A 13,371-nucleotide genomic window follows, 5' to 3' on the forward strand; every position below is an offset into this window, starting at 1 on the left:
ACTAAATCTGATGGGTAATGATAAGACTAGTCAGATTTCCAGGTGATAATTCAAATTAGCTAAGCTTCCCAATTCTGCAAAAGTAGCTATAACTCAGGCAAGAATCCACCTGTCTCAAAGACAGAGCTCTGACAACTCAATGGAAACCACCACAGTAATCACAGTTTTTCAGAAATTTAAGACCCAGACAAAACTCAGAAGGATAAGAATTATACTCAGTAGGAACTAAGAGAAAAAAATAAACTGAGGTTTTTGTTTTGTTTTTGCAACATAAATTTTCCATCTCAAACTGTATCTAGTATTGCAAAAATGATTTTTCTAATTTTAGCTATTGATGGAGATACTGAAGGATAAAGGAGGCATGGACTAATGCATTAAACGCACGCACCCCATCCCTAGATCCATAGTCAGGCCTTCAATGAAAATGATGATGGACCCATCACCCATGCTTCGATGAAGGAACACCCCGGAATATTCTGAAGCCAAGAATGCGCCTGCAGCAATGTATTAGCATCCCACTGGCTGTTTATTGACAACTTGGCATGTTCTCTGGCAGTGGGGCCACTTTAACATCCTTAATTGGTAGATACACATTTTCCACACCACTCGAACTTCAAACAGCAGCTTCTATGCCCTTTCCACATAAAACCCTAACCACTAACATGCCTCACAAAGACCCACTAAAATATGAATCTACTTGAATCCATAGTGAACTTAATTGCTAATATTCCTTGGCAAATCAGATACACTATTAACAGCATAATAATGAGTATGCATAGAGGCTCCCCAGTGCGACCAGATGCGTGTGTAAAATAAATAAATAAATTAAAACTGCCACGCTAAATAAAGTTGTCCTGCCACCTCAGGTTACCATCTGTTTCTAGTTTCCTCCGCAGTTTTCCCTGAGCCTATTTTCTCAGCTCCAAACAACTCCAGCTGGCAGGTCTTAAGATGCAACGTGGACAGGCCCACGAGAGCCTGGGTTACCTCGGGCTTCTGTGAGCTCAGATTTGGATGTTACCTCCACAAATAAGATCCCTGCCATCCTGCAACGTTTTGGTCTCACACTCTTCTCAGATAAAGAAAAAAAAAGAGGTGGGGGGAAAAGTGGGGACAAGAAGTAAGAAGGTAAAAAAATAAAAATTAAAACATTTTCCTGTTGGGGGGATGTTAATAATAGACAAGTGTTAGATTTGGCAATAAATTATTGTCCAGATGAAGGGAAAACAATTACAAATTAGAAACAGATTTATTCACACTCACTACATTAATGAAAACTTAAAAAAAAAAAGAAAGAAAACTAAACTGTGTGTACTGTGTGGAAAAAAATAATGGCCCGGCAGGCCTACTTTTTATTAACAACTCATCAGTAAGCAGGTTGTAATTCATAACAAAGAATTCACCCCAAGGAACACCACATGACTGTGAGCTTTTTGAGTTTCCTAAGAAAATACATATGTTGTTCCACTTGGTTTCCTTTCAATAAAACCCACCAGTTAGCACTTCATTTTCAAGCTGTTCTGACAAATCAGGTGAGTTAGCTTTGTAGAAAAAACAGAAGCCAATTTTTCAGCTGAGAATTTTAGGGAATTTTTTTAATAACTTAAATAAATTTCCCAAATGGCAAGGAAGCCATGATAAAGGCTATGAAATGAGTTCATTTGGAACAGCTTGAAAGAAGGTCTGTTTTAATTCACTTCATTAATTTTTCCTGAGGAAATATTTAAGGATACATCCTTTGCTGCTAAGGTATGTGTCTGAAGGGAGGAGGAAAAAGGAACTGCATGATTTCTGTGTTTTTATAATCCCTCGAAACATGATTAAAGATTTTTGGAAAGCCCTCTCAGCAGCTCCAGTAAGTAGAATATGTTAAAATGATAGCAGAAGGGACTTTCTGCTTTCACATACTCACTAAACACAAATCTCAAGAATCTCTGCAACATGGCAGCCGCCCATGATTCCAACCTGACTTCCCCACAACTACCTAAGTACCAGGTAAACTACACTGTTTGATGTTCCCAGGGCAGAATGAGGATATGCTACCATTCTCCCTGCAGCCAGTGACCTCCTTTCTACCTGACTTCCCCATATCTTCTAAAGTTTTCACCATCCTTCAAAATGCATTTTATGTCTACCTTCCAACTAAATTTTCTCTGGTCACTCTACATAAGTAAATAAAGCAACTCTCTCCTTGAATCTGCATAACACAGTGCTCATTCCTCTGTTACTCTGTCTTGTATAAAGTTTCCTGTAAAAAAATTTCTTCAATAATTCAGTTTTAGGAAAAGTTTTACATGGCCAGTGTGTGTGTTAGAGGTGGTAACCTGACCAAATAGTACATTTCTTGGTCCCTTGTAGTTATTCATGGTCATGTGACTAGCCCTAGTCATTGAGTTGTGAGCAGAAGTGACATGTTTTCTACTCACACTCTCCCCACTTCCACATCCCATACAGAAGTCTTGGGTTGAAAGGGTACTCCACAAGATGGAGATGGCCTGGACCCTTGAGTCATTATGGTGCCCTGTTCTGGAGAGCGGCTCTACCTGCAGCCTATTTATAGGATAAGAAATAAGAATTTATTGTAATGTAAACTTCTGAGATTTGGAGCCAGCCTGGCCGAGCCTATCCTGATCAATTTAGCATAGACCTAAGTATTAATAGTAAGAATTATGTATTTGACCATGTTTTATTTTTCACTTTGGATGCCAGGAAACTCAGAATTTGAGGCTCTGGGTTGACCATGATGGTCACTATCCATGTTTTTTTCCCTCCTTATATGTGATCATGATTTTTTAAATTTAAAATTTCCTAATTTCAAGTTAACATTTTTTCTTGTGAGTAGTTTCATATACATCCTTTAGGATGAGGCATTATGGGGGCACCTGGATGGCTCAGTCAGTTGAGTGTCCAGCTTCGGCTCAAGTCATGATCTCACAGTTTGTGGGTTTGAGCTCCACCCGGGCTCTGTGCTGACAGCTTGGAGCCTGGAGCCTGCTTCAGATTCTGTATCTCCCTCTCTCTCTCTGCCCCTCCCCTGATCACACTGTCTCTCTCTGTCTCTCAAAAATAAAATGTTTAGAAAAAGGATGAAGCATTACATAGATAGATAGATGTAATACTATACATATATATGTATAGTATATGTATATTTGGAGAGAGAGAGAATTAATACAGTTGTTTCTGTATGTGTTTATCTTACTATTAGTACTAAACTATAAGTTTCTTCAGGGCAGGGACTGAAATCTACCTATCTTTATATCCTTCAAAGTTGCTAACATAGTGCCTTGTCTAATAAATATTTCTTGAGTTAAATGGACTATGAAGAGACTGAAGATGAAGACAATGAAAAAACATCAGGGTCATGATGTCTGGTTGTGCAGTTTGTGCAATGTACACAAGTACTTGCTTCAGGGACAAGTGGGGCAAGTAAGGGCTGAAATCCAGCCCACGCTCTGCCACGTTTTATGCCCTGGCCCTGGAGTCCTTTTTATAATCAACTGGAAAGGACACTGTTTTGTATCCACTTAGAGGGAGCATCCTTCTATAATTTGTAGAGATAGTAGCACTAGCTTCTATCCACTGAGTGTATGAAAACACCTAATTATGAAATTAAAAATAACACAAAAAATATTGGTAGAAGTAAAAAAGAAAAAGATAAAATGGAAAAATTCACCAAAATGAAGATATAGCCACCCATAAGAATTATATACCATTGGACAGACATACCAAATTCCTTTTGAGATATTCCAAATTCATGTTTGCCTTGACTCTTATAAAGCTTCTCTAATGCATAAAACAAAAATAATATATAATCCTTTTGGCTAATCTCAACATTAAAAATCTGAAAAAAACCCCATAATGATATGTTGTTATGGGAGGATATTACCAGAAAGTCTGCATTTGCCCACATGTTTAATGTATCAAAAGATTTCTATTGTTTGGTTTCATCAAATATCAGCACCTTTTAAACTCATCCACCCCCATCCCCACCTTCCACCCTTGATGTATGAGTAACGTTGTTGTGCTGCCAAACTACAAGCACATGGCTGCTAAGGTGGTCAAGGCAGGAAAGGCCTCCAGATATATGGAATTCTCACAATCCAGAAACTTTCCATATGGCATGGGTGATGTACTGCACTCAGCCGGTGTAGCACTGCTGCCACCAGACCTCAGCAACTTTAATGAAACTGGTCCAGTGTGATCCTTGTTCAGACTACTTGGGAAGGATGCTACCTATTCTATTAAGTGTTGCTGACAAAATAATTTGGACTGTGGTTCTTGATGAGATTTATACTAAAATGTACAGGAACTACTAAAATAATTCAGTGATTAACCAAAAAAGATTGAAGTCTCCAACTTCTCAGCCGAAATGCCTCCCCTCATGTTTGAGATGACCCTGTCTATAAGAAAGAAAGAGTATTACTCCAAGGCCCACCATGAGATGTTATCTGGGAGGACACAGTCCACAATCACAGCCCACATGGAAAAAGACATCAGTTCTTATTACTTTCTTTTGGACCAATGGCCACTATGAATGACCCCTTGGATAGAAGTAAAATCCTTTGTTTACAAGAGCCCACGTGGTCCATGCCTACCTCTGCAGACTTACCTTACACCACTGTCTTCCCCACTCTCTCCTCTAGCTATGAGGAAACTCTTTGTAGATTTTCTAATGTTCCTGCTCTTTTTCTCCTTCAGGTCTTCAGACACTAAAAAAATCCTCCTCCACTATCTCTCCCTGTCCACCTCCCGTCACTGAATAGTATCTCTTTGTCCTGCATGCCTCAACTTATAAATGTTGCTTCCTTCAGGAAACCATCATAGTCTGGGCTATATCAAATTCCTGTGTCCCCAACACATTTCCTTCATGGTACTCAGACATCACACATCTTCTCTGCAAGCTCCTTGAGGGAGGGACTACTTATATCTTCCTCATTGCTGCATCAATAGCGCTAAGCTCAGGCTTGGTCCTCAAATACTTATTGATGAACAGATAAACAGGCAGGTGGGTGAGAGTCAGTGGAAATTCAATGGCTCTCTCATTCCTATCACCCCAATTATGAAATATAAAAGAACTTGCCAAGTGAAGGAAGACATTCCCTGCATTTAACATGAACCTCATTTTCTGACAGTTTTCTATAGCACTCCATGTTCACAAAGAAGATACACATCTGTCTTTGGCATGAGATCATCCAGGCTACAGTATGAATTACAAAAGGACACATATTCATAAAAAAAACATAGTAAAAAGAAATAAACAAATACGGATTTGATCTTTCAGTAAAAGAAGACATGACTCTGCTGAAAGAAGCTGTTCAAACTGTCTACTTAGTTGGGACTCCATAGGATCAGCCATGTTGCCTTGAGGAGCAGCCCAAGCTTAGCACTGGATATAGGGTCTGTCCTCTGGGGCCCCACCCATACATTGTGTCTCTGCCTTACCTCTTTCTCCCATCCGTGGTTTTGATCACTGACTCCTGTTAACAGCCCAGAGTTACCACTGTTTGAATGACCCACTATGATAATAACTTCATCTTGATCCATATCCTTGATTACTAATATCACTCCCATTTCTAATAATTAAAGGTCCTCTTGCCACCCTAGACCTGCTGGAGCCAAAAATACCAGTTAGATCCTAAATGACCTTCCAATAAAGGAAACCAGACCCAAACTATTCACAGGGATACTGTGGTTCTAATTTCAGGGATCCAAAAATCAGTTTATCCAACTCACTGGCTCCCCTCTTCCTCTAAATCTGTTAATACCCTTAGTTGAAGACATCACTGTACCCAGCCTCTTATGCAGTAAACTGACACTCATCCTGAGCTTCTCTTTCTAAGAAGCCTAAATTAGTGTGTAAGTCTGATCAATTCCACCAATGGACTATTTTCTATTCCCATGTTCTTTTCTACATCGTAATGCCAATATAAGCACTTACTGTCTCCAACCCAGGCCTCTGTGATCACCACCCACCTGCACCTGGTCCCTTCAATTCTATCTCCTTGCAACCATCCTCTGCAATGTTACCCAAATTGACTCATAGTTGCATATTACTCCTCTTCTCTAAAACAGCCCATTACACATGGCTGCAGGACGAATATGAAGTCCCTGTATTGACATTTAAGACTCTTTGATTCAAGCTCTGACATCTTCAGCCACTTTCCCCCACCCACATGTCTAATATTTGGTCAATCACTATTTGTCTTTGTGCACGTCCTTTTCTCTGCCTGGAATCCCATTCTCTGCACCATTTCCCTCTCTGCCTCCACCTCATCAACAAGTTTCCTATTTTCAAGCTTCACACTTCCTCTCCAACCCATGCACAGTGAGTTACTCACTCAAACACCATTCACTGAACACCTTCTAGGATTCTCTCTGTTCCCATGGCTCTTTATCCATGGCTTTGCACTGCCATTTGATGGGTCATGTTTATTGCTTTTGTTGCTCACCTATCTGTCTCTAGACTGAATTCTGTGACACACAGAGCATATCTCATATTTTTAAAACCACAACACCCAAAGTGATAAGCAATTATGATTCTTTGGAAGTATGAATAAATAAATACTCAATTTAGTCTGATTCATTGAAACTTTCAACCGAGAAATTTCAGCCCTGGTATACACCAATCACACCACTCCCAGCAGCAGCACCATGCAACATCAATAATGACTAAAACCATCTCATTATTTACAGAGGACAGTTGAAAGAGTATATTTGAACACCTCATCTCCCACCGCCTCATCTCCATTCTGCTCCTCCTGCTCCGATTTTTGCCCTCTTGAATTGAGGCCCTGGGAGTTATCTTTCACTCCTTCCTTCTTTTCATTCATCCTATGTATTAGCCTTCAAATAATGCCAAGTCCATTTTTGGCATATCATTTAAATCATCCTTTCCTTAGTCACTTCTACTCTTTAGGTTCTCTTGCACTTATTTAAATCCAAGACTTTTTTTTAATGTTTAATATATATCTATATAGATATATTTTATATATATATATTTATATATATATATATATATATATATAGAGAGAGAGAGAGAGAGAGAGAGAGAGAGAGAGAGAATGAGCAGGGGCTTGGAAGAGAGAGAGGGAGACAGAGAATCTGAAGCAGGCTCCATGCTGTGAGTGCAGAGCCCAATATGGTGCTCGAACTCACGAATCATGAGACCATGATCTGAGCTGAAACCAAGAGTCAGATCCTTAACTGACTAAGTCACCCAGGCACCCCAATCCAAGATGGTTTTAAGAGCCTGTTTTTCCAACCCCTGGCTTGCCCCTACATATTAATCCAGAGAAGTCGCACAGCCTCCAGAGTGATCTACAAACATGCAAATCCCTCTTGCTCCTCCCCTATCTAAAGTCCTTTGATGGCTTTCCAGTGATATCAGGACAACATCCAATCTCCTTGATGTCACATATAAAATATGTATCCACTCATACAACAAACATGTATTGAATGTCTACTGTGTGTACTATTGAGCACTGTTGTAGAGGGTGAGGCTGCAGCAGTGAGCAAAATGTCAAACTCTCTGTTCTAATAGAGAATATATTTTAGTGGGAGCCACAAATAATAAACAAAGGGACTAAGTTATTAGGTAATTGTGTGTGCTATGGAAAGAAACAGAACTAGGATGGCAGAGGAAAGCCCTGTGAGGAGCTGCAGTGTTCAGCAGCAGGAAAGAAGGGCAAAGGAGCCCTCACTGAGGAGGTGGCATCTGAACAAAGACTGGACCGAGGAGAGGCAGTGAGCCAGGAAGAGATCTGAGAGAAGCATCCTTGGAAGTTGGGCAGCTAGTCTGAAGGCCTAGAGGCAGAGTATGCCTCAGCATATTGGAAAGCCAGCAAGTTAGCCAGTGTACCTGGAGTGGATGAACGAGGAGAGAAAAAGAGAGGGAAAAGAAGTCAGAAAAGAAATGGGGCATATCACACAGGATGTCATAGACTGGGCTTGTATTCTCAGTGAAGGGGTTTTTGACTGAGATGTCTGATGATGACTTCCATTTTACCAATTTTACCAGGACAAATCTGGCTTCCCTGTTGAGAGTACACCATAAAAGGGCGAAGGTATCCATGACCCACTCCCCGCCCCATCTCCAACACCTACTTCCCCTACCTCACCTTCTTCTCACCATATGATATAGCAACATGTGTGATTGTGGTTCTTTGAATGCACTATACCATGACCCTGTGTCCTTCCTCATAGCATCCCTGGACCTGGAGTAACTGTGTCCAACCTCTGGGCCCACATATAAAATCTGTGTATTTCCTCAAACCCAGTTCAGAATTGCCTCCTCTAGGATGCTGCCACATTCTGCCAAAGAGGATTAATTTTGCTTTTCTCTGGGCCACCTCTGAATCTCATCTGTGCTTCTATTTATTGCTCTTACCTGTCTGCACATTTGTCTTCCCTACTAGACTGTGAAAGACTTGAGTTTTTTCATCTTTAGCTCCACAGCATGTGGAGTACCTGTCACTTCATAGGGGCTTACTAGATTTTGTTTGATTAAGAAAAAGAGAAAATAAGGTGCAGGATAGGCCCAAAAGCTAGTCTGAGAGCCCAGGGTGATGCCATCTAATTTGTGGGCATTGCAGCTCTAATTTCGGCCAGGCTGTGATGGTTTGAAAGGATGGAGTAGTAAATGAGGATAGTGCTAAGACTTGAATGTGCTTCACCATGCCATCCTCTGTGATCATGTAATGGCTTATATAACTGCAGTCATAATGGAATGTATCTGGTTCAGGTGACGTGGTCTCTGATACACATCTGGACAGGCCTTAATGAAGAATCACTCTTTGTATAGAAGCTGGGATTGGAGGTAAACTGAATTTATACAAGTCTAATGTGGCCCTCATTTGCTTAGACTTTATCATTAATCATTGTCCACCAACCTGCAGGTAAGGTTTAGGGGCCTACAGACTTGTGCCCAGGCCCACACTGTATTTCTTCTATATATTTTAGAAGGCATTAAGAACTCAGAAGTAAGCTTTATTGGATTTGCTTAGATGGTGTCTGTGTCAGTCTTGCCATCAGTTTTAATTTACTACTGACATCTATTACTTCAGTGGCCATACTGCTGGAAAGAGGAAGGGAGAGATATGAGGCCAACAATTGTGAGCTGAGTTTCCCCAACATGACAAAGGGGACACTCAGAAACATTTAAATTGCACCTGCCTTAGTATTTTGTGGACTGAAAAGCTGCGTCTGGAGAGGTTGTGAGTTAAGAACCTTTTGATTCTTACTTTGGACCAGCCATCATGGCCATGTTCATCTAGAATCCTTATGCATTCCAGTAAGCAACACCATTACAGTAAGAGGACATACTTTCTACCCCAGCAAAGTCTATGCAATGACTCCTGACATATGACCTGGTTCTTTCAGGTGCAGGGATTCTGTTCACAGGGTTTCCCTGGTCTACAAAACCTCTTTTTGTGATCATGACATATCCAAATATTCCAATCCTTTTTCAAAGCCAATTGGATCTCCATTTCCCTTCTCTACTTTCTGAGGCTACTGAAAGACCCACCACGCCCCACTTAGGTCAACACTTAGGCAATGAAAACAGAAGAACACACACTTGCCTCAATCTCTCCACTACTAGAGCCCATGCTGGTTCTATATACCCTTCTGTAACCTCCTGTACAAACAGACTACTGGCTCTGGGTCCTCTTTCAGACCTACTATGTTAGAAGTCTGTGGTTCAATAAACTCTCCAGGTGATTCTCATACACACTGAAGTTGGAGCACCTCAGTACACATAGCAATAGATTGTGTAACATCCAATGGTTCTCTGAATCACTTTGTGGATTTTAACTTTCTTGCCCATTACCTTTCAGAGAGAATATCTTTTGCACATCTGTACAGAGCTATGTGCATAGTGGGCATTCAAATGTTTTTATTGAGCCCACTCTTTAACAATACATTTTCTGGATCCCTACAGCACCTGACATGTATTGGACATAGACTAAATCTTTCTTATGTCTTGTGCCCTAAAATTAGATCCTGTAGCTAAAAAAGAAGTTGATCTCCAAAAAGCAAATTAGGATCATCAACGTCCTTCTAATAGCCATCTGAAATCCACAGCCTCTCATGAACACTAACTATTAAAAAGGTACCGAAAAATAGACCAAATGACCAAATTGCTACATGACTGAGAACAGCAGTGCCCTAATGGAAGCCACACAGCCTGACTCCCAGAAGAGAAAGCAGTGGAAAGCTCTTAAGTCTTGGTTTGGTGAGATGGGGGAAGGGTTTGAGAAGGGAAGACTGATATGTTTTTATGATGTTGGGTGAAGAAAAGTTCATGTCATACCCTTAGTGATTTCTGTAAATAAAGATAAAGGCAAAGGCAGGATATCATCAAGTTTTTAAAAAGCTGCTGGAGTTTGTGACCCAGAGCTCAATCAACAGAGCTCAGAAACAGTTGGCTTTGACAGTAAATGCCAACTTATAGTATCCAAAGGTGCTGATGTTGATATGACAGAAGCTATATGTTCCATTAAACATCTTCCATCCTCTCTCCCCAGGGGCTACAGCAAGACCTTGTTATGAAAGCCCTCCCAGGTGTGGAATACTTTCTCCCAAGAGAAAATTGACCCAGAGCTGACAGATTAAATAAAGTTTAGAGTCTAGATTTTGCCCAAATATTGAAAATCTGGTTTACCCTTTTTTGAAGAGGAGGACACACACATGTAAAGGGAAAGTCATACTTATCCACTTTTAAGCACAGATACATACATACATACATACACACACACACACACACACACATGTACACACACTCACTGGAATCCATTATTTCCCCTAAAATCCCCAGATGATTAGGATATTCTATAGCTGTTAAACTACTGATTCTTTTTGCATCTTAGTATGTTCTTTAGGATTGAATTTCTTTGCATTTTATAAAAACTTTCAATTCCATAGAGTGGGACGTTCCATAAAAAAAAACTAAAAATGTAATGATTCATTTTCATTTCCCAAGTGGGGACTGTGGGAATTACACATATCCATTCATAGTCTTACTCAGGAGCTCCTATCTTCTCTGCAAAATGGCTGTTGACATCCATGGTGGGGCAAGGGTGCCCATGGGTAATGCAGCGTGGATGAGGACTAATAGGTGAAGGAATCTGTTCTCACCTCTAGGAGCCCACTAGTGTAGCAGGGAAGAAAAGCAAGTCAGCAGTAATCATAGAACATGATGGGGGGTGAACACAGAGTGGCACGTTCATAGGAGTACCTGAGTGACCCTGGCAAGAGGAGACTTCTGAAAAAAGGACAAGAATACCACATAGTGCAAATGGGTAGCTACAGGTAGGTGCAAAGAACTGGTCAGAAGAGGAAGCTTGGATCACCTAGAAGAAGACTTAAAGGTAAGATATAATGACAAATAGAAAAAGAGTGAAAATAGAAGAAAAAATTCATGGAAAACCCATCAACAGGGGTGAGTGGCTTGCTGTGTGTCAGGGTGAGAAAAAGAGACTTTTCTAGGATGACAGCTTTCTGGAATGGTGGCTCTCTGTCAACTTCTCATGTGGTGGGAGAAAAGCTCATAGCCAAGGAGATGACAGCAGTTTGCATTCTACCAAAAAGTGGTAGGAGGTGTGCGCCTCTGCATATAGCCTGCTCTTCAATTTTCCTTTGCCCTAAGTCTCTACCTATTCATAAGAATGTGGCCATCTCCACTAACACCCATGCCGTGATCACATTGCATCTTCCTCCTGTTCATTCTAAGAAAGTTCATTAGTATCACAACTCAGCTGAGATCATATGAATTCATTAATTTCCAGCCTGGTAGATGGTCTTTTTACATTCATCCTGGGCAACAGGTAAATTTATGTCACCCAGAGCACTTCAGTGTTGCTTTCAGGGTCACTGGTGGGAAGCTGTACCTTTAAATCATTTTCCCCAAGTTTTCTAAAGCCTGTTTCTGAAAGTTTCTAAAGCCTGTTACTCATGACAAGTCAATATTTGTGATATTTTGTAGATGTGGTTATAGACATGAGAAACCAGGTAATTTATCAATGGTCTAAATTTAGGCAGATAATGTCTGACCCAGGATCAGCCCTCTGAGCTAAGTTACTGAACTTCTTTTCTGTGTCTACACAGAACAGTACACTCAAGTGTTAGGTTGTAGAACCTAAGAGAAAAATAAAATATTGGGAGAAAAATAAGAATACTATGTATAAAACTTATGAGTCTCATTTATACATGTTTAACAGGACAGGATTATCTCTTTATCAAAGGTTTGGTGCACATATTCTATATGCAAAAGACATTGTTAATTACAGAAAATTAAAGAATACAAATAAGAAAACAAAAAAGAAAATGACTATCCTTCCTATTTTTGACATCTGACATATGTGTGTGCATTAATGTGTTTGGACATACACTTTTTACAGATGTGTAAACTACTACACATATTCTTTGCTCACGCTTTTATTAGATAAAACATCAAACATCTTCCTATAGGAATAAAAATACCTCTATAACATTATTAATGGTTACAAGTACTACATTTGATGGAAGTACTGCAATTTATTTAACCTATTAGTTATCTTGCTTCTAGTTTTCATTATAAATAATTCTGCTTATCCATTTACATTTGGAATTAAACGTGTATTCATTTTCTTTGTTTCTCTTAATTGGAAATATTTCCTTCATTGCAAGCCCCTAAAAAGCTAGTCACATTTAATTGATTGCTTCATTTAAATAGTCCCAATTAAAAAAAAACCACTAGGTAAAAGTTAAATTATAATTTGCTTTTCTGTTAAGATCTTTAAATTTTTACCTATGTACCTTTGCCATATTTTTTAAATAATTTACAATGTAAATGAATACTGTGAGTAATTGGCTCACAAAATTAAATTCAATAAATATTGGGATTATCCTGGAGACACCTTCAGAGATTACCCAATGATCCATGTCCCTGATACCTGACAATCTGTGTTGCAAGTAAGACTAGGATGCAGAGAGCTGCAAGGTAGACCACCTGTGCCATCAGAAACTATGGTGATGGAACTCTGGGGAGAGGTCTCTGCTGGGTGGGAGGATGAGAGAGTGCCTCACAGAGCAGTAATTGTTTGAAGTGTTAGATTTCATATATAAGATAGAAGAAAGCCAACACAGTGTCAAGATAAATTATATGTAGAATTTTTGACTCACTGCATATGTTTTAAAATTTTTTAATCCAAAATGATTTATTTTAATTTTGGTAAGATGATAGGAACTGGACAAAATAGAACACTTATTATCAGAAGGAAACTTGCTTTTGAATTCCAGTGAAGTCCAGTTCCTCCACAAAGGATAGGGGAGAAATAGAGAATCTAAGGATTCCATGAAATATTAATTGGTACTATTCTCTAATTTTTCTTTGGA

General features: G+C 39.7%; 1 long non-coding RNA gene across 1 annotated transcript in view; it reads right to left on the reverse strand.

The window, feature by feature from the left end:
- The window catches only part of LOC115296349, a 475,474-nt gene that overhangs the window by 129,275 nt on the left and 332,828 nt on the right, over positions 1-13,371 (reverse strand). The gene's annotated exons all lie outside the window — the stretch shown is intronic.

This window comes from Suricata suricatta, chromosome 7 (genome assembly GCF_006229205.1).
Source record: "Suricata suricatta isolate VVHF042 chromosome 7, meerkat_22Aug2017_6uvM2_HiC, whole genome shotgun sequence".
NCBI classification, from domain to species: domain Eukaryota; kingdom Metazoa; phylum Chordata; class Mammalia; order Carnivora; family Herpestidae; genus Suricata; species Suricata suricatta.